This window comes from Ictidomys tridecemlineatus, chromosome 11 (assembly GCF_052094955.1).
Source record: "Ictidomys tridecemlineatus isolate mIctTri1 chromosome 11, mIctTri1.hap1, whole genome shotgun sequence".
NCBI classification, from domain to species: domain Eukaryota; kingdom Metazoa; phylum Chordata; class Mammalia; order Rodentia; family Sciuridae; genus Ictidomys; species Ictidomys tridecemlineatus.
In genome coordinates this window covers 82,357,508-82,383,285 of record NC_135487.1, presented here as the reverse complement: position 1 = coordinate 82,383,285, position 25,778 = coordinate 82,357,508, and the positions used below count along the sequence as shown (strand labels likewise).

Sequence of the window (25,778 nt, the reverse complement as noted above, 5' to 3'; positions counted from 1 at the left end):
ACATATTTAAATGTGGTATGTAGCATGGTCCCAAAAACAATGTGGGCTCATCTTTACCTTCAGAGGTCAGGACAGTTGAGTTTTGCCAGGCTGCCATGTAGCCGTCTCTACAACCTGGTGTGACTCAGACTCGCTCTTGTGCTGGAGCCAGGCCCAGGCTCTCATCCCTACTACTCCTGACACCTCCTGACATGCCTGCCTTCACACAGCTCTTCTGGCAGACTGAGCAGCTGCAGATACTGGTGCTGAGTCCATCAGAAGGTGCAGGCTGCCAAAGCACAGTTACAGGGAGGCGAGAGGCAGGGAAACTTCTGACTGGGCCCTGAACTTTTCTGTTCTGAGCTCTATTCCAGAGCCAGTGACCTGACAGAGCAGTGGCCCAGGCAACCATCTTCTCCTCATATGATCTCACAAACCAGAGATGCTTTTCCTCTACTCCCAACTCCCTTAAAAAATCCTGACATATTTCTGAGCTTAATTTGGCAAATATTTGTGCTTGGGGCTGCGGGGGGCCCTGGAGCCAGAACTTGCAGCTCTTCACCTGGGTACCTGTCCATGTGCTGTCTAGTCAAGCTGCAGCTCTTGAAGGTTGTTTCCCACCCCCTGGATTATTCCTCCTCCATGCTAAGGATCTTAAATAAATCATCAGCCAGGAGGAGATGGGAAGTCCATAATAAGAAAGCAGAAAAGAGTGAAAGGAAGTCTTTAAGCCTCACCCTGCCTCCAGAAAAGGAGGAGAAATTGGAAGATTTGAACTGCAAGTTAGATTTAGAAACTTTTGCTCTTCAGTTTCTTTCCAAATAAAATGTGATAATCTTCAAAAGACGTTTTATTGAAGTCATAATAACTAGGCTTTCTATAACTATGTCATGAATTAATGAAAGATTAAATTTTTAATTTGATTTTAAATCATCATTAGATTTATTAATATTAAAATTACTCTGCTCATGAATACCTTTTAGATGGTTTGCTGTGACACTGTGAACTAAGGGGAAAAATGTTATTTGCTAATTACTTTATGTGACAATTCAACAGATCCTCACTTTTTGTTTAAAAACAGATAAAATAAAACCAAGAAGATGTTCATGGGACTACACCAGCATTTTGGAAACCTGAAGACAGAGGTGAGTGCAACTGGCCCCATGGAACAACTCATGAGAAGTCTCTGGGTTTCATAGTAAGCATCAATCCTGCTCTCTAGAAAAGCTGTGCCACCAATAGACATGGCACAAGGAACCAGAGAATGAGAAGCAAAGTTTCCTGAACAGCCCTCTGGGAGGAAACACACAGATCACCCATTGCTTTTATTTAAAAAAATTTTTTTTTGAAGCAAGGGTACCAGGGATTGAACTCGGGGTCACTCAACCACTGAGCCACATCCCAGCCCTTTTTTGTATTTTATTTAGAGACAGGGTCACACTGAGTTGCTTAGCATCTCACTTTTGCTGGGGCTGACTTTGAACTCAGGATCCTTCTGCCTTCTGAGCCAATGGGATTACAGGAATATGTCACCACACCCATCATCACTCATTGCTTTTAACCTTCTCTCAAGCCATCTAATGATTAACAAATATTTTTCTGCAGCAAAGAGTTCCTAGGTGCTGCAAAGCTGGCACATCAAAGGTCCAGGGGTTCCAATCTGCTCACCATCACTAATTATCACAACCTACCTAATCACCAGCTTGAAATCCTGGGTCCCACCAGACACCCCTGAGCATCTTTCCCTCTTGGCCTCCACACCCCACAGTCAGCACATTTGCTTCCAAATGCCTCACCTTTCTCCAAAGCCACCAAGAAGGGAGTCCAACTGCCTTGCAACTGCCAGCCTGTCTTCTTGATCATCTCTCCTCTACCCTCTGCCCTGTACTCTTTGTACAAAGCAGATCTGGTTGTGCTCTTCACTTGCTTGAAACTAACTTTAAATAAGGGCTCAGACACCTGCAGCCTGAGAGCATCCTGTCCCGCAGGGAGTCCCAGACCTGTACTGAGAACCCCTTGGTGAGCCTTCAGATATGTCCTTTCCTAAACTCATTCTAAGGCCAATAAATTTGGATGTCTGGGGGTGAGATCCAGGTACTAAGACTTCCAGGTGACTCCAGGGACAGCTAAGATTCCACAGTTCTGTTCTCTGGTCAGATGACTGAAAAATGAGCACAGGTGTGGGAAAGTGCCTCTCCTCAGCATGTGGCCTTTGTTTTCCTCTTCCATCCCCATCCACTGCCACCAGAAATCCATGCACATCATTGAAACATTGATTACTAAATTTCTCATGTTTCAAAAGATATCAGATGCCAAAGATTCAACTTCATATAACTCACATTGATAACACACTTACATTGTCCATACTGGCCTGCTTTTATAAAGTTTTTAGTTATTTCTCATAAACCTATCTTGAAAATTCAAGTGTAACAACTTTCATGGAAGTATACGCTTTCCCCTGCCTCCTTTCACCTTTAGGAGTCCTTATGCTCTCACTTTCTTTGAAGTTTTATTGCAGCTGTTAGTATTCCTAACATTATATGTGTATGTGTATGTGTTTGTGTGTGTGTACAAATGCATATAAATGTATAACATTTTAGTGATCCTTTAATTTAACAAAAATATTCTGTTGAATGTATCTGCATTCTGTGTAGTCCGGGAAGAGATAAAGAGAGAAAGAATGGGAGACAGATTAGTTTTGATGTGTTGTTTCATATTATGGGAGCAGACCATCTGAAATCCATGGCACTTGTCAGCAGGCTGGAAATTTAGGAAAAAGTAGATGCTGCAATCTGGAGTCAATTCCAAAAGTTAGCCGGTTGGAAACTCAGATGAGTCTTCTATGTTGCAGCCTTGAGAAGAATCCTTTCTGCTTTAGGAACCTCAGTTCTTGCTCTTAAGGCTGTCAACTGATTAGATGAGGCACATCTACACTATAAAGGGTGGCCTATGTTACTCAAAGTCAATGTTACTCATAGCTGAGAAATATTTTTCCACATCTAGACTGATGCTTAACCAAACAACTGGAACCATAACCTTGCCAGCTGGACCCATAAAAATAGCCATCAAAGAGTGGTGGTCCTTAAACTCACCCATTGTGCTCACTGGTTTTGACTGGAGTCAGCCTTTAGATGTACCTGGTTGCCTTGCTCACTCTCCTGCTTATGCACTTTTGAGAGGTCTTCAGGTTTTTGCTGCTCCAAACCTCATTGCTACGAGCTTTAGACACAGGCCTCCCTTGTGTGGGACTGTCCCTGGTATATGTGCTGGGAATGTGGCTGCTGGTCACAGGGCATATGAGAGGTCAGTCCAGGGGTCACACCCAGCTCTCTTTCTAGAAACATCATCAGTTACCACAAGTGTCAATCACATGTGAGATGCCCTTGGTCTAGTCTCCTTGGAGGTGTCCTGGCACTTTCTCATAGTCTCTTAGCTTTTGGCAATAAAACTTTCAGAAGCTATTTTATTATGAGGTCTATACTTATTGTCATTGATAATGTTACATTCCTTTTCTGTGTTTGATAGTCATTTGTATTCCTTTGTAAAATTTCTGGACATATATTTTGGTCATTTTTAACTAGACTAATTATATTTTTCTTACCAATTTGTAGGTTATCTTTACATATTTTTAATTTTCAAGTGTGTTAGTTATATTGAAACTCTATCAGTTATGTTGAAAATATATTCTTAAATTTATAAACATTTTTAGTTTAAGACATCTTTTTCCCCCAGATAATCAAGCATTGATTACATTATTCTTGTATCCATTATTTATAAATGTAAATGACAGTGTGTCTCTTAGTTGCTTTGGGTATATGGGAAAAATTAATCCTTTTGAAAATATTATGAACAATCACACAAAATTGAGTACTACTTAAGTCAATGAACCATAAGTCAAATTTCAGCAATATGGTAAAAACTACTTATCTTTACATTCAAAGAAAAATGTATGAACTTCCTATAACAATATGGGCATATAATTTAAAAAACTCATACTCATTTTACATTATTCTGTAGCTAGTAACATTATGAGATTCTTTTAAAAGTCAGAAATATTGTACTATTTATAAATACTCTGAATAGGAAAGGAATTAGATGTAAATTTTATTCTCAAAATTGATCAATAAGGAGGAAAATACTAGTTAAGCAGACAAAAATGTACCAAAAACAGGATATTGCTCATATATACAGAAGATATGAACAGTATAGATTCATTTCTAGTTGATTCAATCCTATTTACACATTTAAAATACAAAATTACATTTCAATCTGTCAAGAAGCTGACCACATTTTGCACCAGAAAAGGAACTTGACTTTAGCTTCTGATCATAACCTCAATATCCTGGAATAGGAAAAGGAATTTCATGGAATCTAGATGCATTTATCAACACCAATTAATAAAAATTAATTCTGAAAAGTAATTCCTGAATGTCATCCATTCACAAATGAGTCAAAGGCATTAGACCTTAACTTGAAGTTGTGAGCTACTCTCCTACAGTGGTTTGTTTTTATCTCCTCCAAGGATTGTTACAGTTGCTGAACTAAATGAAGTAGGGTGGCTGAGTCTGTCTGCGGAACTTTGGTGTTGTGGTCTCCTTTCTAATTTAGGTGTAGTTTTATAGTTACTGCTGGCTGAATCTGTTGCCTGAGACTTCTGCTTGCAAGCTGTACATCTAGTCGCCACTCAAGGACTGAGAAGGCTGGGTGCCAATTCACCCAGAATAGTCCTGATCTCTTTTCTGTTGTCCAGGTAAAGCTGAAGCAATAATGTGTTCAGTTCTTCAGAGAATCCCAGAACAAAAACAGAGTCTTGGAAATCCACTTCAGAAATCATGAGCTTGGAGCTCTTGGTGAGCAGGTAGGTCAACCCTTCCACACCATGCTGGACAATGTTGCTGCTCACGTTGAGCTTTCTGGCAGCATCCTTGGGGATGGTCCTGCACCTCAGAAACTCCACCCAATCCACCCAAACTCCGCCACAACTTTGGCAGCAAGGCCAGGTGCTCCTTATGCTCTTCCGACAAAGTCCAGCAGCATCTTCACTGGGCACACTTTTTAACCCAGCAGCACCCGGGTCTTCCTGTTTAAGACATCTTTGGACATACAAGATGTCTTTATTTTTAAAAAAAAATATATATTTTTTAGTTATAGTTGGACACAATACTTTTATTTAATTTATTTATTTTTATGTGGTGCTGAGAATCAAACCCAGCACCTTGTACATGGTAGGCAAGCACTCCACCGCTGAGCTCCATCCCTAGCCCTAGATGTTTTTAATTTTATGTGCTCAAATTACTAATCTTTTCTCATGTAATCATGTGTTTTCATGCGTGCATTCTTAGGAAATATTTTGTAAGATCAAGTTTTAAAAGCTATCCACAATATTTTCCACTAATCTTTTTAAAATTTCCTTTAAAATATTAACATGATTAACATATCTAGAGTTGGCAATGCATATGGAATGATGTAGGAATGCAAGTGTGTATTTTATTTGTGGAATGTCAATTCTCCAGTCCCATTTGTTAAATAATTCTCTCTTTTCCTACTTCTCTATGATGCCATCTCCACCATGAATCCAAGTTGTCCATGTGGACAGTTCTGTTTCTGGGATTCTTAAGAATTTGTTGATAAACTTCTGTTTTTATTCTATTGATAAATGATTCTTTCTACATCGGTTGAGAATGTTTCCTTCCACTACAGAGTAAAAAGAAAAAATATGATAATAAGACATCCACTTGTATAGAAGGGTAATAATAGTAACCTGTGTGATAGAGCTTTCCTTGGGAAGAATATATGTTGGACATATTTTTTTTAATGTGGGAGTATCAGAACACTGCTTATAGAATCCACTCAACATAAGGTAGCAATGAAGCAGAGACCTGTCCCCCTACCAATGAACAGCTCTTTCTTTTTTTTTAATTTATTTTTTTTAATTTTTTATTTTTTTATTGGTTGTTCACAACATTACAAAGCTCTTGACATATCATATTTCATACATTAGATTGAAGTGGGTTATGAACTCCCAATTTTACCCCAAATGCAGATTGCAGAATCACGTCGGTTACACATCCACAATTCTACATAATGCCCAATTAGTAATTGTTGTATTCTGCTACCTTTCCTATTCCCTACTATCCCCCCTCCCCTCCCCTCCCATCTTCTCTCTCTACCCCATCTACTGTAATTCATTACTCTCCTTGTTTATTTTCCCATTCCCCTCAATTCTACAATATGTACTCAGAAAAAGAGAAATTATATCCCAACTACGTATAATATATCAAAGTATATAAGTGCATTCCACTGTCATGTATAACTAATTAAAACAAATTAAAAATTTAAAAAAAAGAGAGAGAGAATTGTGGCTTTGACCAATAGCGTTGCCCCTGCATCTCCCAAAAGAGCAAGAGTGCATGGCTCTTGGAAAACTCGCTCTGCTGAGAAGCCTCGCTTACCTTCAGTCTGGTCCTCACAAGTAACCTCTTACACTGTTACCGAGAAAGCCTAATGTGTGCATGGGCATGGGTATGTCATGAGGAATAGAACATTCAGACATTTAGATTGTATATTGCTTCCATTCTGCATTCTTCTTGCTCACTACCCTAGTGTGTAATTTTGGAATGAATTTCCTCTTGCATTTTACTGAACATTTTTAAATTCTTCGAAAACTCTGTAATTATAGAATGCTGAGTTGTTTTGTGAGCCTCTGTGTTTTCATGCAAAATGGAATGTCAAATTGATAGGGGTTGCTGTTATATCAATGTAGTTTTGTACTTAATGTAATTTCTACATCTGCACCAGCATTATACTATTTTAATCAGAACAACTTTATAATGACAATAGCTTAATTTATAATAATAATAGCTAAATAGTTAATTGATAGGCCAGACCCACTCCAGGTTCCTCTTTAGATTTCATGGTGTTTTAGCCTTCAAAATACTTTTTGGTTTTTTTGGGGGGGAGGATGTGCTGGGGATTGAATTTAGGGGCACTCTACCATGGAGCCACATCCCCAGCCCTATTTTGTATTTTATTTTAGAGACACGGTCTCACTGAATTGTTTAGTGACTGCTTTTGCTGAGGCTAGCTTTGAACTCATGATCCTCCTGACTCTGCCTCCTGAGCTGCTGGCATTACATATGTGCGCCACCGCACCTGGCTACCTTAAAAATACTTTTAAAAATTACTTAGACTAAGTCTTATATTAACAAATGTAGTATATGCCTTTATGTGTTTATGTTCTTTTGAACATCCCCTAATAAAATTTTATAATTTGTCTATAGAAGTTTTAAGTCTATTATTTGATTATTTAGGCAATTTCAGTCTCTGATACTATTGTAAATAGTATATCCTATTCAATCACAATTTCTAATCATTTGCCACTGGAATATAAAACTTTAATTTTACTTTTATACCTCCAGCTTTTATTCAGGAACTTTGACAATTTCTATAGGTATTTCCAATAATCTTTCTGAAGATTACATTTTTTTTTCAAAATAAAAATAGTTTGGACTGGGGATGTTGCTCAAGTAGTAGTGTGCTCGCCTGGCATGCGGGAGGCACTGGGTTTGATCCTCAGCACCACATTAAAAAAATAAAATAAAGATATTGGGTCCATCTAAAATTGAAAAAATAAAAAATATTTTAAAATAGTCATTTTAAAATAATGCAAGTTTAAGTTTTCTATATTTTAGTATTCCTTTCTTCTACATTCTTTTATTCTCATTATATTTTACTCATGAGGATCTCCAATACAAATTTGATTAAACATGGTGATACCAGGTATGATTATTCTGATTTTAAAGTAAATATTTCTAGGGAGGAGCAATGCTAGCAAGAAGTCTGACTAGAAGCCCTACCATCCTTCCTCCCACGAAGACAATTCCCAAAATAAGCAATGCATTTTGGTGAGGGTAAGTGAAGAGAGCCTCAGAGCACATCTAAGGATCAGCAGAAGCCAGATAGAGCATGGGAACCTGGGATGTTCACACAGAGAATAGGACACACTTAGTGTCTGACATGCCATCAACAGCCAGGAGCAGCTCAGAACAAGGGAGACTCCTCCCTGTGTGGACTAATCAAGCAAGAGGACCCCAGCAGCTCCCACCCAAACCTTGGACACCTTCCATACTCACTACTAGAACTCTTGTATTCTCACGCCACTCAGCTCTCCTGAGGGGACTGCCTGGAGTCCACACATCTGAGCTCCCAGAAGATAAGGAGGTGATGGTGTTTCCCCACTCCTGTGGCCAGCACAGCTATTAGATCATGGCACCTGTGGACTGGAAATACTGCTGGATTGTGTCTTGCTCAGGTGACAATCAGCCATGGCACCCCACCTTCCCTGAGACTTAGGCACTGCTAAACCACCCACATTTGGTGGCCTGCCACTCCTGAGCTCAGCCCCTGTCACAGCCTACCCCATGGGGCCAGGCTGCAGTGAAGCCACACATCAGTGCTCCCAGGCTCTGGTGCAGCCTGCCTCTCAGAGCCTTGGCTGGGACTGTAGGCTGCCTCCTGGAAGAGGCATCTGAGTGCCCACAGTAGTCATAACCCACGTCTGACTAAAGTTTCACATCACTTCTTGGGACCTAGCTGAGCAGCTAGACTTGCAAGGGCTGAGATGAATGTATTGCCATGGGTTCAGAAAACAGAGCATTGGCTGAGCTGAGTCCTCACCCTACAGGTCAGAAAACCCTACAACTCTGGGTAAGAGCCAGGACCCTGCAATGCTGGAACTGTGTGAGCTTCCTAGACCTTCCAGTCCTAGAACTGGATAGGCCTCTGTGGGGGGCTGTTGCTCTGAGTGACCAGCATCTTCCTTCCCTGATTGGTTACAGCTCTGTCAGTCACTTCCAGTGTGGCCAGATCACAGATGGCTGCCCTGATCCTGGAAGTAGCAGAATGTGTCTTCATGCTTAGGCGTGCCTTCCTATAACCTCAGGGGTCGAATTACCTTACCTGTCCTTGTAACCCTGACCCTCTTGACATTTTTGGGATGGAATTTTCTAAAGAATGAGAGTCTCCCCAGTAAAAGTCCACTCTTGGACATGCTCACTCTCACCAGCCCCTCGTGACATTCTTTGCTCTCCCATTTGGGGAGCTTGAGGCAGAGGAGCTGTCCTGGGTGTTTTATTTGGTGTCCTAGGAAATTCACTGGAGCAACATTTAGTTTGGCTGCCTGCGCTGCTGGGGGCCGCAGGCCTCCCAAGATTCTGCAGTCCTGGAACTGGATAAGAATCCTAGACCCTACAATGGAGTGATCTCCCAGAACCCTGCAGTTCTGGAACTGGATGAGTTTTCTGGACCCCCCCTCCCATTCCTGGAACTGGGTGACCCCCAAGCTGCTGAGCTGCTGAGCCACTCCACTCCCTAGAGAGGAGTTATTATATTTGTTTCTCTTCCCTTGGAAGTACAGCACTATGGGAGTCCATCCTTGAACTGACTGAGTTTACTCCCTGGCTAGGTATGAGATGCTCAGACACTTTTAGTGTGGAAGAGCTCTCCCCACCCTTCTTGGGTTTGAGAGTTTTTCCGTGTGGAGGCGTGTCTCACCACTGCCCCAAAGATCCAATCATTGCACCTGACCTTTCCACATTGCCCCCCCATTGACCTTCATTGGATGAAATTTTCCCCAGAATTTTTTGTTCCCCAATAAAAGCTTTATCCATAGCGTTCTCTCTCTCTCTCTCTCTCTCTCTCTCTCTCTCTCTCTCTCTCTCTCTCTCTCCCTCCTCTTTAGTAAAACCTCACTGCCCCCCTGGGGAGCTGGAGACTGAGGGTTCAAGGACTCATCTCAGAGCTGGTTTAAAGGTAAAATGGTGTCTGTGTCTTTAATTTAAACTCCCTAAGGATTTCCCCATGTGACCAAACTGTTCACACCATCTGCACTGGCCTTGGACTAAATAGCACCACAAACTCTTCTTGCAATCACAGAATGAGAAAGGGCCAACTCTTATGCAGATCAACTAGGAGTTCCTTTGAGTTTGTTGAGATGAAAAGTGCTTAGAACAGTACCTGACCTATTAAATTCTCAGTACACTTCACTACCACCTGGTTAAGATCAACATTTCTTATTGTGTACTATATATCCTGAGATAGTGGAACTGTGTGCCTTGCCAATGGTCTGATGGCTTTCCAATGGCCCTATTGATAGCCCATGGTTCTCATCCCTGCCACCTGCTCCTTCTCCCACATCCTTGGGCAGTGGTTTGCAGAAAGGTGCACACCAGCATCACTTGAAGGTCATCATTTAATCTGACCTCCTTCTTCACCTGAGGCTGCTGGCCTTTCTTCCCTGGTTCCCAGGCAGTGCTCATGTGGTTTGCTCTCCTGGGCCCTTTTCCACATTGATAGAAGGGAGCTGAGCCATTGTGGTTGGATGGTAAACACCAGAACATATTTACAGTCCTGCAGAACTTCTAGCACCATGAAGAGTTCAGGCTCTGCAGCCAGCTGCCTGGGTGCTGGCTCAGCTCCTGCTCCAGTTCTGCCCTGGGCAAGTCAACTGCACTAGCCCTACCTGCCTTCCTCTGTCAAGAATGACTCCTATGTGGAGATATGTTGGCATGTGGTCTTAATGATCTACTAAGGAACAGGCTTAGAATTACTTGGTATGTAATAAGCAGTCAAAATGAAAAATTTTAATTTATCTTTTCTTAATATTCCTCATTAGGAGCTCTAGATCTTGGGATAGTAAAATTAATGGAAGCTAGCTGGGTTCAAATTCTGACTGAAGGACTCATTGGGAGCACAATTTGGAGCACATTATTAAACTAAGATCAGCCTGTTAGGCTATAGGTTTAATACTACCTACTTCATAACACACAGTTGTTACAGAAGTAAATAAAATAAATGGAATTAAGCACTTTGTATAATGCCTAGCATGTAATAAATAGGAATTACTAAACTTCAGTGCAGTGGTTTTTAGACTTTATGATTACTGATACCAGATTTAAGATCAAAGATATTATATAGGACCCTATTTTCATATATCAATTGGAATTTAGCTCTACTAGTATCTAGAACTTCATTAGCAAGAAGTAGTTTTTTTAAATCAGTGTTTATGAACTCTTACAACAAAAATATATTAGAAAAAATTGAGTGAAATATAGTTAAAAAAGTATATTCACATATGTATATTCACTAAAGGCAGACCACAGTCAAAAAAAGTTAGAAAATTCCTTATGAATTTCAAAAGTCTAGTTTGATCCCTATTGAGCAGTTAGTCAAGAAAGAACTTTCATTGTGTTAACACACCCCTCACTTGGCTTTGTTTCATGGAAGAAGTTCCAGTCTAATATTTTAGTGCTGTGCTATTATGCATTAGATAAACTAGTTTTCCTGGTTGGTTTTCTATTTGTAACATTCAATTGATAATCAACCCAGATTTGTATACAAGTGTTGGGACTTTTAAACTCATTATGATGCTTTTTTGTATATACACAGCAAAGAGGCTATTTTCCAAATGATGTTATTTTGCCAACATCATGAATGAGATGCTGCCGATTTGACTGCCTTGTTAAGAAGGTCCTTTTTTTTTTTTTTTTTTGTTTCAGGATGTCCTCTTGTAGGTCACAATTTGCTAAGTTTTTTTTTCTTTTTAACATGTATGGTGTTTAATTTTATTGAATATTCTTTAACACTTCCATAATACCAGTATCTTGATGTGATGCTTCCTCTTTATCAGTGTTGTCCAATAGACCTTTTTGCCATGACAGAAATATACAGTATCTGCACTGTACTGTCAGGTTTGATAGCCACCAGCCCATGAGCCCATGTGGTTACTGAGTTCTTGAAATAAGTGGTGGGACTGAGATACTGAAATTTGATTTTGTAGAATTTTAATTAATTTAAATAGTCATACAAGGGCATTGGTTCCTGTATTGAATGACTAATATGTAGGTTAGCAGAAGACCTTTTAATTGGTGTTCATTATAATTTTCTCTTCCTGATCTTTTTCCTTGCCTGCCTTCCTTTCTTTGTTCCTTCCTTCCTTCCATTCCTTTTTCCTCCCTCTCTCTATCACTTTTCCCTTTCTCTTTCTCCCTTTCTCTTCTTCCCCATTTCTTCCTTCCTTCCTTCCTTCCTTCCTTCCTTCCTTCCTTCCTTCCTTCCTTCCCTTCCTCCTTCCTTCCTTCCTTCTTTCCTTCCTCCTCTCTAGCACTGCAGCTCAATCCCAGGGCCTCAGCATGCAAGGAAAGTGCTCTACCACTGAAACACATCCCAGCCTTCAGAAGAGTTTTAAATTAAAGTCTTCTGAAAGAAAGCTGGGTGCACAAATATAATAATTACAATTTTAGAAATGGGAGGTCTATGCCTTTAATCCCAGTGGCTTGGGAGTGTGAGGCAGGAGGATCATAAGCTCAAAGCCAGTCTCAATAAATTAGTAAATCCTCAGCAGTTAAGCTCCCCAGGGTTCACTCTGCAGTTCCAAGGGGAAGATAAGAATTTTACAAATGGGAAATAACATTTTTGAAATAATACAAGTTACATAATTTTAGCTTCAATTTAAAAGTTTACTCCTATTCTCAGACTTTACTTACAGGACTTTCTGCTATCTTTTTTTGAAAACATGGTATTTAAATAAATCTGACTTTGTCAAATGTGAAAATAGAATCCACTGAGAGTTAGCTGCCAATTCCTGATAGTATTTAGTTGTAAGTTCCACAAATACAGAAATGTTTTTTGTTTGTTTTTAGTACAGGAAATTGAATGCAGAGCCTCGCACATGTTAGGCAAGCATTTAACTGTGAGCTTTATCCCAGCCCAGAAAGTGTTTTTAAAGATTGTCTTGTCTCTGTTATATAGCATGGTGATGGTATATTGTAATTAAATATCAACAACCTAAAGCTTTAAACTACACAAAAGGCCTTAAATCCTACAATCCAATAGTGAAATCAGTTTATGTTAGTAGCAAGATGGAGATGGGAACCAGGGCCACAGTGCAGTGATCCCTGGCTGGTAGTTGAAATCTCAGGATGCAAGCTCTATCAGCACAGGGCACTGCCATGTGTATGGACGCATATTTGAAAACAGCCCACTAGACTCAAGGTCTATTTACCCTATAGTCTTAGGTTTAGAGTTAGAAAGGACTTTCCACATGATTTAAACCAACATTCTTTCCCCAGAAGGATTTCTCTTTACCGTGTATTAAACATGGTTGCTATGGTCTGAATATGTTCTTCCCAAATGTATATGTTGTGACAATCACTATTGTGACACCAGCAAAAGGGACAATGAGACTTACTATACTCTCAAAATCAACTTAAATGAATTATTTCTCATTTCTAATGACATATACGTTTTCACTGGTTGATAGTCCAGATAGAAAAAGTATGTAAAGTGATTTATAAGTCAAAACCTTTCATACAAAAAGATTTTTGGGAGGGTTACTGGAAACTGAAACTAAGGGACACTCAACCATTGAGCCGCATCCCCAGTCTTATTCTGAATTTTATTTAAAGACAGGGTTGCTAAGAGTTTCGCCATTGCTAAGGCTGGCTTTCTACTTGAGATCCACCTGTCTCAGCCTCCCAATCTACTGGAATTTCAGTCATACATCCAAAGGAATAGTTTTAACCAAACCCTCATAATGTCAAGAGAAAATGCTTTGAAATTAAAAATATCTGAAGCAAGCATTTTTAAAGACCATTATAAAAAATACAAAAAAGATTAAAAATGTCATAAAGTAAATTTTATACAGATAAAGGTAAGAGGTTAAAAACTATCAAATGTATTAAAATCATCTAAAGTCAAATAAGACATAATTTATCTATATAATTTAAATTATAATATTATATAAATATATTGCATATTATATAATACATATATAATATAAATTAAATACAATATATTTATATAACATTCTAATTTATATTATATTATATAATACATTTATTTTATCATATATACATATAATAAAAATAAATAAATTATATATATATAAATTTTATGTATATTAATATATAAATATATTATATATTCATATTATATATTCAGAATATATATATAATTTATATAATATATTTACATAACATACTTATATATTTATATATAAATTATATATATTAATATATAAATATATAAGTATATATATTGTATAAATTATATATATTACATATCAAAATGTTTATGATTTATATGTATTTAATATAAATTATATATAATATATGAAATACATGTATATTATATACATATAATAAAATAATATATAAATTAAATATATAAATATTATTTTATTATATATAACATATTTATTATATATCATATAATATATTTATATTTTTATTAATTTATATTATATTGCATATCATTGTAATGTAATTATATAATAATGAAATTTCTATTATTAATAAGATAATAATACAATTATTATATTAGTATAATTAATATTAATGTAATGTATAAAACATGGATAATATTATAATTATATACACACAATTTATATCATATAGATATATGTAAATCTATAATATGTAGTATATAATATACAATACATAATATATAATATATAAATATATTATAATTTAAATTATATAGTTTAGTTATTTGGCTTTAGATGTTTTAATGCCTCTGATAGTGTTTTATCCCTTAGCTTTATCTGTACAAATTTTTATTTTATGACAGTTCCAAACTTTTAGTATCTTTTTTTTAAATAACAAACATTTTTTGATGTCACTTATGGTAGAAAAAAGTTCCTACACCAGGTGTGCATGACCCAATCGTTAAATAGAACATTTCTGAGGTGAACACACATCCTGACCCACATTTTTATATCCAGTTTTTAAGATAGCCAATTCCTCCTCTCTCTCTTCCCCAAAATATGTGAGCAACTGCTAATGGAAAGCAGTAAACAGCCACTTGGGCTATAGCATTTTCAACTCCACTCTGAGGTGAAGATTCCAATTACATTCGAGACTTAAGATCTCTCAGTTTTCTCCTAATGAAAGTTTCAAGTCCAGTATTTACAATATTACAGCACTAGAAGATCAGTGTCTTCAACTCCTCCCTTTCTGCTGTATCCTCTTCACCAGTTGGGGGAGGGCCTACACTTTCATTGAGTTTGCTGATAATTGGCTGAACAATTTCTTCTAGTTCCTTCTTTTTAGTTTTGAAGTCTTCAATGTCAGCTTCTTGGTGGCTTTCCAGCCATTCAATCTTTTCCTCTATAGCTTTTTCCGTGGTCTCCTTATCTTCAGAGGAAAGTTTGCCTCCCAACTTTTCTTTATCTCCAATCTGATACTTTAGAGAGTAGGCATAGCTTTCCAACTCATTCCTAGTATCAATGCACTCCTTGAGTCTTTTGTCTTCCTCAGCAAACTTCTCAACATCATTAACCATCTTTTCAATTTCTTCAGGTGTCAGGCAATTTTGGTCATTGGTAATTGTAATCTTATTTTTGTTCTTTTTACCTTTATCTTCAGCTGTTGCCCAAAGAATAACATTCACATCTATCTCAAAAGTGACTTCAATCTGGGGGACCCCACAGGAGGAATTCCAGTGAGATCAAATGTACCTGGAAGGTGGTTGTCTTTTTTCAGGGGTTCTATATCTTCATAGACCTTGATTGGAACAGTAGGTTGATTATCAGAAGCTATAGAAAAGATCTGAGACTTCTTGGTGGGTACCACAGTGTTCCTTGGTATCAGTTTGGTCACGACACCTCCCACAGTTTCAATACCAAGTGTCACGGGACATACATCAAGGAGAACTAGGTCATCTGTATCTTGATCATCAAAGAGTACACCAGCCTGGACAGTGTCACCATATGCAACAGCCTCATCTGGGTTTATGCCACAGGATGGATCCTTGCCATTGAAGAACTTTTTAACAAGTTGCTGAATCTTTGGAATTTGAGTAGAGCCACCAACAAGAACAATCTCATCAATATCAGACTTCTTAAAGTCAGAATCCTCCAGTACTATCTGAACAGGCTTCATAGTAGACCAGAACAGGTCCATGTTTTCTCTTCAAATTTTGCCTGAGTCAGGGTTTCAAAAAAGTCTTCTCCTTCATAGAAGGACTCAATTTTAATTCTTGTTTAATGTTGAGCAGACAGGGCCCACTTGGCCTTTTCTGCTTCATGCTGGAGTTTCTGCAAAAGCTCTGTTTTCTTTCCTAACATCTTTGCCAGTCTTCTTTTTGTACAGCCTGATGAAATGTTCCATAACACACTAGTCAAAGTCTTCTCCACCCAGATGAGTATCTCTATTGGTGGCCATGACTTCAAAGACATCAATTTGTCAATGGGGAGAAGAGACACATGGAAGGTTCCAACACCCAGATGTTCTTCTCTCCCTCCCTCTTATCCAGGCCATAAGCAATAGCAGCTGCTGTAGGCTCATTGATGATTCTCATAACATTCAGGCCAGCAATAGTTCCAGCATCTTTGGTTGCTTGCCAGTGGCATCATTAAAATAGGCTGATACAGTAACAACTGCATAGGTAACCTTCTTTCCCAAATAAGCCTCAGCAGTCTCTTTCATTTTAGTGAGAATCATAGCAGAGATTTCTTCTGGAGCAAATGTCTTAGTTTGCCCACCTCCAATATCAACCTGAATGTATGGTTTATGTTTATGTTTCTCTTCAAACATTTTGAAAGGCAAGAACTTGATATCTTGCTGCACAGAAGGGTCATTCCCAGTGCTGCCAATGAGCCGCTGGTCATCAAAGACTGTGTTCTCAGGATTGGAGGTGAGCTGATTCTTGACTGTATCATGGATCAGATGTTCTTCTTCAGGGTTGAAGGCCACATAATACAGCCTGATGCACTTGCCCTAATCGTTGGAGATGATCTCCAGTGGCCATTCTTTAACACCCTAATGCAGGAGTAAGTGGTCCCCAGGTCGATGCCGACCACAGTACCCATGTCCTTTTCTTGTCATCCTCCTTAGCCGTGCTGCACAGAGAGAACCGTGGCCACCAGAGAGAGCTTCATCTTGCCCAAGCTGTTGGTCACTTGCTCTCCTCATCAGACAGCCAGAAGTCGCAGGCAATCCAGGAATAGGCTGCAGCTGAGAGCAGTGAGGTTACAGGTCTCTTACACTTGAGATGCCTCAACTCTGTCCGTTTGTGTTGTCTTTGCCAATGTCTCAAACTTTTTAGTATTGAAGTGCCTTTTCTTTCTACAATTGTATTAATTACCATATGTAAAAACTGACAAGTAGAATGCTAGTAAACACAGATTCACAAGCTTTTAGGCCACTATGTAAATATTTAAAAAGTTAAGTGCATGCTATAATAACACAAGTGGTCAAAGATGCACTAGAACATGTGGGGAAAAATATATATCCATAGCCAATCAAGATTTTTTAGGCACTTGCATTCAGAAGCATTTTATGAATCAGCACCAGGTTTGCTCCAAAATAAAGCTCATTTTCCCCTACTGACCCTATTTGTTGAGAACAATATTATACATTAAAGATGCATTTACATGAATCATTTTATAGAGAAAATTATTTTAAATTTAAAATTATAATACTTATTTTATGCATAACTTCAAAAACACAGAATTTAAAGACAATACCAGTGAGCACTATCATTCTATATGACTAAAACACTATCATTCTATATGACTAGCAAACACAATACAAGGCCAAAAGGCAAAATATACACTTTAGCAATCCTATACAAATGGGGTTCTGTTGCAACATTCTTTCATAAAATTAACACAATACATAAAAACGAAACAAGAAAATGAAAAACTGAATTTTGACAACCTACACAAACTGCGGCATTTCAAATTCAAGGTCTTGTAACTCTTCCATTTGTTTTAGCCTGAGTCCCTGGCACATTGGATTCATGTCAGGCAGGCCTAGCTCCTCAGAGTTCTCTTTAGGCTCAGCAGCTGGTTTCAAAGCATAAGCTGATGTGCTGTCTGCCTCTGGAACAGATCTCTCCACATGACTCAGGGGAGTAAGAGCTGTGCTAGGAGGCACTGCTGCTGAAGGCAAAGCTGGCCTCTCCTCAGTCCCCCTGACTTTGCTGGTCGGGGTAGGTGGTTTGTAAAATGTCCCAAGATGGGGTTGCAGTATTCTGGGTGCTCTTGCAGGAGCAAGATGGTGAGAATGAGAGGACCATCTCACTGGTGTCTCTCTTGCTGAACTGGCTGGTGTGTTGGGCTGTGTGGCACTGTTGGAATGGTCACCACTAACCTTGATGTTCATTGTCACTTTTTCCTGGAGTACACTTAGCACAATCACTGCACTCCTGCCAGTTAAGTTCTTTAGTTCACATTGTTGTTCCTGAGTTTTTTGTGGAATCTGCTTATCAAAACCATTAATTTGGGAGCTAACAGTACTAGAGGTATCTTTTCTATTAAGTCCTTCAAAGGTAAGATTCTAGCAAAACTTGTGTGAATTGACATTTCCCACATTTCTGCTGTTTTTCTCATTAGGAGAGCTTGCAAGATGGATCCTATCTACAGGCAAACAGAAACATCTGATCTTGGAGCTTGGGATAATCCTCTGTATATCATTGGTTGTCACATCAGATTTCAGACTAAGTGGTTTCATGGTTGTACACATATTGTCCATATTTTGTGATGATGATTCAAGTTCTTTGTGATCTGAAAAAGAAGAGTTTTTTTTTTTAACTTCATGAAGCTTGGTTAATAAGGAAGTGTGGTTATTTATGAATGAGCATTCTCTCAAACAACAGAGTCTTACATATTTTTTCCAACATTATTTTCTCAGTCATCTATGCAGAGGAATTAAAAATCCATATAATATTAAAGGCACATTTTTAATTAAAGCATTACTTTTTAAAATTTATCTTAATAGACCAAATAGTCACAAAGCACATCAAATTAAAAAAAAACACTTCCTGTAGTAACTTGTTTTAATATGCTACCCATGAATGAATATTTTCTGTGTTAAGACTTTCCTGATTTCAATAGGCAGGCAATGGTAACTCTAGAACAGTAACACTATTCTGTACACCAACAAACGCCATGTCCTGAATCCCAAGGACTTTGCCTGTCACTTAATCTGCTTTCCAGCTACATTCTGTCCATTCTGAGGACAACACACCAGAAAGTGCTTGGATGCTGTCCCAGCTGATCCACTAATACATGGCAACATCCTCTGGACAAAGTAAGGTTGAAGAGCTGTCAAAATTGCCATTGTGCTACTGGTCCTGGAGACTCCAGATTTACCTCCTTCTCTTTATCCTCTAGTCTGGTCCCAAGGTCCCTGTTTTCTCACCTAGAACCCTAGCATCTCCCACTCTGTCTTTGCTGCATGTACCCCAGAAGCTCTTGTTTCTAGAAACGTACAGCCATCTGGCCATGATCCTCGTCTCCCTGTTGAGAAACATAAGACAACTGTGTGCCTTGCCACTGGTCTGATGGCTTTCCAATGGCCCTATTGATAGCCCATGGTTCTCATCCCTGCCACCTGCTCCTTCTCCCACATCCTTGGGCAGTGGTTTGCAGAAAGGTGCACACCAGCATCACTTGAAGGTCATCATTTAATCTGACCTCCTTCTTCACCTGAGGCTGCTGGCCTTTCTTCCCTGGTTCCCAGGCAGTGCTCATGTGGTTTGCTCTCCTGGGCCCTTTTCCACATTGATAGAAGGGAGCTGAGCCATTGTGGTTGGATGGTAAACACCAGAACATATTTACAGTCCTGCAGAACTTCTAGCACCATGAAGAGTTCAGGCTCTGCAGCCAGCTGCCTGGGTGCTGGCTCAGCTCCTGCTCCAGTTCTGCCCTGGGCAAGCCTAGTGCACCAGCCCTACCTGCCTTCTTCTGTCAAGACAAACTCCTATGTGGAGATATGATGGCATGTGGTGTTAATGATCTTCTAAAGAAAAGGCTCAGAATTACCTGGTATGTAATGAAAATTTCAAATATTTTTAAATTATTTATTGTTATTACTATACCTACCTGGTAATCCAATTTCATTGGACAGTGAAACAAGGTTACATTTAGGAATGAGACAGGATGAGGTTCAAATCCTGAATCAACAATAATTTAGGGACATTACCCTTGGCATTATTTACCTTCCTCAGACTGTTAGCTATGGCTTAAATGAGGCCAAGTTTTAAGGCAAAGAAGTGCTAATAAGATCAAATCAGATAAATGGAATCAGTGAGTCCAGTGCTTTTCTTTGCAGAGAGGTAATGGACTGTCTTTGTTTTCAGACTTTCTCTGGCTACACTCATTGATATTTCATTAATTTTATATATCAAATTTAACATTTATAACTATATATTGAAAAATTCGGATTTAGCTCTACTAAAGCAGTAACGAATGAAAGGTTTTCAACCCCCTTACCAGAAACCATTCACTGAAATAAAACAATCAAAAAACAGTGAGCAAAAAGACTGGAGCCAAGAAAATGGAAGCCATGTGTGCTTAATGTGCTAAAGTTAGGCCACAGGTAAAAGGACATCAAAAAACTTTAGGAGTCTATTTTTTTTTTTTTTTGAGTTTCAGGAGTCCCTCTTTTTTCTGTTTTGACTTTAATTGATGACAAAGAAGTAAAAGTGAAAACAAATCTCAGCAAGAGAACAAAAATAATTTATGAATTTCAAGATATCTTTTTACAAGAAAGAAACAAAGCATGATATTAACTTAAATAACATTCATTAAACTTTCTCAATGGCTAGAAAAGTTAACTAATAAAACCTTGAAGTTTGAACTTACCTCAACTTAATACACCTTGTTTTTTTTAAAGGATGAGTATTGAAGATGGACATAATATTTTTATCTTTATTTATTTGTTTTATATGGTTCTGAGGATCCAACTCATGGCCTCACACATGCCGAGGCAAGCGTTTTACCACCGAGCTACAAGCCCAGCCTTCACCTTGGTTTTTAATCAGAACTTCTTGGCAAGGTTTGAAATATGCAAAGATAGATGTTACATGACCACTCACCAATGAGACATGCATCCCATTTTTCCAATGCATTTTGCTTGCATTCTGATTCCTCAAATGATGTAGCCAATTCATAATTTTTAATTTCAATATCTGCAGTGTGAATATCCTATTGATACAAGAAAAGTTTTAAACTAAAAGCAAAACACATCTCAAAACAAACAGTTCAAAGACTATTAACTTGTTAACATAAACATCACAAATTTAATCCAATTCTGTAATGGTCAAAACTCACTTGCTTTGTAGAAAAATATTGTGACTTTGTGGAATGTTCTGTTGATATTACGGGTTTGGAAGGAGGGCTTTTATCCACCTCAGGTGCAACAACGTCAGTACTAGATGAAACATTTTGTGGCTCTAGGGACCCATCGAAGATCATCTGTGTATTGGTAATGAGGAACTCTACCAACAGGGCCTGATTGGCATATGCAACAAGGGAGGAGGTACCAGGAGTGGTTGTTGGCCTGGGCCTCATCAGACAGGGTCCAAAGACCACCCCCAAGTTTTTTGAGTTCATCAGGTTTACTTCAGAATGGTCTACAACCCTGAAAAGAAGAACACATAAAGTGTATGAGATTTGACTAATAGATGTCCTTAATGGTAGTTTACTATGACTTGAGAAGGTTGGAGAAAACTCGAGCTACAGAAGACTACAAAATGTTTGTCAAGGGTCAAGTTTGGTGGGTCTAGGGAAAGAATCCTTTGTTTCATTATGATACTTACCACACACCAAACTGAGTTTCAGAGTACTATATTAGGATAAAATGCATGTAAGCAGAAGGAAGAAAAACACCTCTAAAAATTGCTCTATCTTTGTATGTGGGATATACTCCCCGTTTCTTATACTGGAAACTGAAACAGCACTGTCAATTTCTCTCTCACTGCCCAGTTAGTTTTCTTTTTTAAAAAATAATTTTTACCTAGAGATGGACACAATACCTTTATTTTATTTATTTATTTATTTTTATGCAGTGCTGAATATCAAACCCAGGGTCTCACATGTGCTAGGCAAGTGTTCTATCACTAGCCACACTCCCAGCTGCCCACAGTTAGTTTTCTAGCCTAGATGATTCTCTCTCCTGAACATCTCTCTGTTCTATTGCCACTATCAATGTTCTGGTTTTACTTCAAACACACTCAGCTTGTTATTTCTATGATTATCCAAAGAAATCTGTCTCTGCCTGGTTTAGCTATCAGGATGATACTAGATTCATCTATGGGTAAAAAAGCTGTGAGATATATATATATATATATATATATATATATATATATATATATATATATATATATATATATATATATATATATATAGTGAATGGGGTAGTTTTGCTATTTGTCTTTCAGAGGATTCATCACTGATGCATAGAAATGCATTTGATTTATGGGTATTAATTTTATATCCTGCTACTTTGCCAAATTCATTTATTATTCTAGAAGTTTTCTGGTGGAGCTTTTTGGATCCTCAAAGTATAAAATTATGTCATTGGCAAAGAATGGTAATTTAAGTTCTTCTTTTCCTATTTGTATTCCCTTGAATTTCTTTCATCTAATTGCTCTGGCTAGAGCGGCAAGAATTATGTTGAACAATTTTTAGATGGAATGCTTCCAGTTTTTCTTCATTTAGAATGATGTTAGCCTTAGGTTTAGCATAGAGAGCTTTTACTATATTGAGGTATATTCCTACTACCCCTAGTTTTTCTAATATTTTGAAGATGAAAAGGTACTGTATTTTGTCAAATGCTTTGTCCGCATCAATTGATATAATCATAGGTTTCTTCTCTTTAAGTTTATTGATGTGATGAATTACATTTATTGATTTCTGTATGTCGAACCAACCTTGCATCCCTAGAATACACAACATGATCATGGTGCATTGTTTTTTTTTTCATATGTTTTTGTATGTGATTTGCTAGAATTTTATTGAGAATTTTTGCATCTATGTTCATCGGGTAGATATGGGTCTGAAATTTTCTTTTCTTGATGTGTCTCTGGCTGATTTGGGTATCAGCATCGTGATACTAGCTTCACAGAATGAGTTTGAAAGGGTTTTCTCCTTTTCTATTTCATGAAATAATTTGAAGCCCTTCAAAATATGAATAGTTAAAAAACTGTGGTATATATACACAATGGACTACTACTCAGCATTACAAGAGAATAAAATAATGAAATTTATAGGTAAATGAATGAAGTTGGTGAATATCATGAAGTAAGCCAATCCCCCAAAATCAAAGGCCAAAATTCTCTCTGATAAATAAATTTTGATACATAATTGGGTCTCTGGGTATGGAGGAATATTGATTGGACTCAGGAGAGGGAAGGAAGAGGAGGGATATGGGGTAGGAAAGATGGTGGAACGAGAAAAACATCATTACCCTAAACATGTATGATGGCACATGAGGTATGACTCTACATCATGTACAGAGAAATGAAAATTTGTGCTCCATTTGTGTACAATGGATTGAAAAGCATTCTGCTGTCATGTATGACTGATTTGAACTAATAATTTTTTAAAAAATTTTATTTTATGTATTTATTTGTATGTGGGGCTGAGGTTCAAACCCAGGGCCTTGCACATGCGCTACTGCTGAGCCACAATTCCAGCCACAAAAAATAAATTAAAAATTTTTTTAAAAAGGAGAACTTAATTGCTGTCATAAAGGTCTAGCAGGAAAATCTGAATATATAAAATTCCTGATTCCAAGTTCTTTAGTGGGTATAGAAACAACATGGTCAACTAATCTGCCAGGGAGGTAAGATTTTTATCAAGTCTCTAGGAAAGGTAGCACAGTTCCTGCTACTGCTTGCTATATTGTAGCCTAATGAAATCAAATTTTCTAAATGCAAAATGTCTTCTTGTGTCTCCATGTCTGTTTCTCTCTGCCTTGTATGCTCTTCTGCATATTCACTACCAAATCATCACTCAGTTCTTAAAATCAGACACAAGGCCTTTTGCCTCTTCTGCTCTATTCCTACCCCCCAAAACTTCCTCTGCATGCCTACAAGCTGTGCACATCTACTAGAAAAAGGATGATGGTGAACTGTGATTATATATAGATCTGTAACCCAAGAGGATAAGCCCACAAATAGCAGAAATCCTATATTTCCATCCTAGTTTCCCCAGCCAGAGCCTGGCACACAGGAATCATCTGAGGGAACCATGTTTGCTGCATGAACATGTATTCAATGTCTCCCTCTCCCAATACATAATAAAAACATCCTAAAAATCATTTTTAAAACCATAACACAAGAATATAAATGTACTGAATACTATTGCCCTGTTCAATTAAAAATGGCTAAGATGGTATAAAAATTCTTACCTCTTAAGATGGATGATAAGGTAATGTAAAGTGTTAAAATTGGACAGTGGCAATTGTCTTAGAAGGTCCTTGATTTTGAGAAAAATTTGGTTGATTTCCATACACATATTTGGAGATGTGTTGTCTTCAGAGTTGTCCCTTTTGGTGTCCTGTTCTTGGTTAATATGTTGGATAACATTTGCAAGCTCCATAAATTCCTGGTACCATTGGAATAAAACCAATGGTTCTGGTAGCTAAAAAAACAAAATTATATTAAAAATACATTTGGGCTGAGGTTGTGGCTCAGAGGTAATATGTTTGCCTAGCACATGCGGGGACCTGGGTTTTATCCTCAGCACCACATAAAAATAATAAATAAAATAAAGATATTGCATCCTGCTACAACCAAAAAATAAATATCTTGACAAAATCTTCTGCATGTTTTCTTTGTTAAAGTCAACTATAAGTGAGAATTACTCAAATAATTTAGCATGTCCCTTTAGATTAACAAAATTTTCTAAAGTCAATCTGTATTTATTGATATATTTTTTAGTACTGGAGATTGAACCTAGGACCTCAAGCATGCTCTGCAAGCACTCTAGTACTGAGCTTCATCCCTGCCCATAAAATAAAATATAGATGTTTGGTAGAGAAGTGACTTAGAAAGCAAATAAAAATCTTGACTATAAATTATATTTATGTTAATAACAAATTAATAGATAATGAGTGAAATTCTAAACTTTAAATGAAGTTTAAGCTTTAAGCTTCATTATGGGATTTTAAAACTCTTCATCTCTATCCTAAACACGTTATATTCACATCTGCCCCCCCAAATAGCATAATCTTCAACTGTTTTACTGGAACAAACATAGAATAGTGAACAAAATCTATAAAATGAATCAGAAACCCATGGACTTTATGAGTAAGGGGTAAAAATATCAAAGTGCTAAAGGGCACAGATTTTACTTGGGCAAGAATGAAAATCAGCACAAGATAATATGACCTACAAAAACATACTGTCAACATCTCATGAAACTTTAAAACAGGCTGATTTTCCATGAATAGATCAAAAGAAGTAGTTCTTACAACAAATATCCACTGCCATAATGAATTTCAATGTTTCTACTGATCCACAATAGAAAATTCAGTGAACCATTAGCTACCTGATGTCCTATAATATATGTGGGAAGTTAAGGTGTTGCACTGTGATCAGTTTCTATCTTCACCACTCTGGAATCTGAAGCAAGTCACATCATCTCTTGGAGCTTTAGGTCAATGAGTCAGATAAAGGCTACTCTCTAACACTATTGCAAGAATTGAGCACACTTTCCCAAATGAAAGTCTTAGACATACAAAATTCCTCAACAGAATGCAAGTTGATTGTATTGGACCCAATTCATCTCCTCTCCCTGACTGACTAAAAAAGATTTAGGATGACACATTATGAGACTTCCAGTCATTCAAAGGTATCAACCTCCATTTCTCAGTTGAGGGGTCTGTAGAATGTAATTAAAGGGTTTTCAATGCTTTCCTGGGCTAACATTGTAGATCCAGCAATTTATACTTAATTTCTTTCCCTCCTGCAATTCCACTAAAATACAGTAGGCTCATAAGGACTAGGAA

At 37.7% G+C, this 25,778-nt stretch overlaps 2 pseudogenes; both read right to left on the bottom strand.

Moving 5' to 3' along the window:
• Nucleotides 1-4,410: 4,410 nt before the first annotated feature.
• On the bottom strand, nt 4,411-8,892 carry LOC101970038 (COMM domain-containing protein 2 pseudogene; annotated as a pseudogene).
• Nucleotides 8,893-14,611: 5,719 nt separating this feature from the next.
• LOC101970626 (endoplasmic reticulum chaperone BiP pseudogene) lies at nt 14,612-16,915 on the bottom strand (annotated as a pseudogene).
• Nucleotides 16,916-25,778: the final 8,863 nt, after the last annotated feature.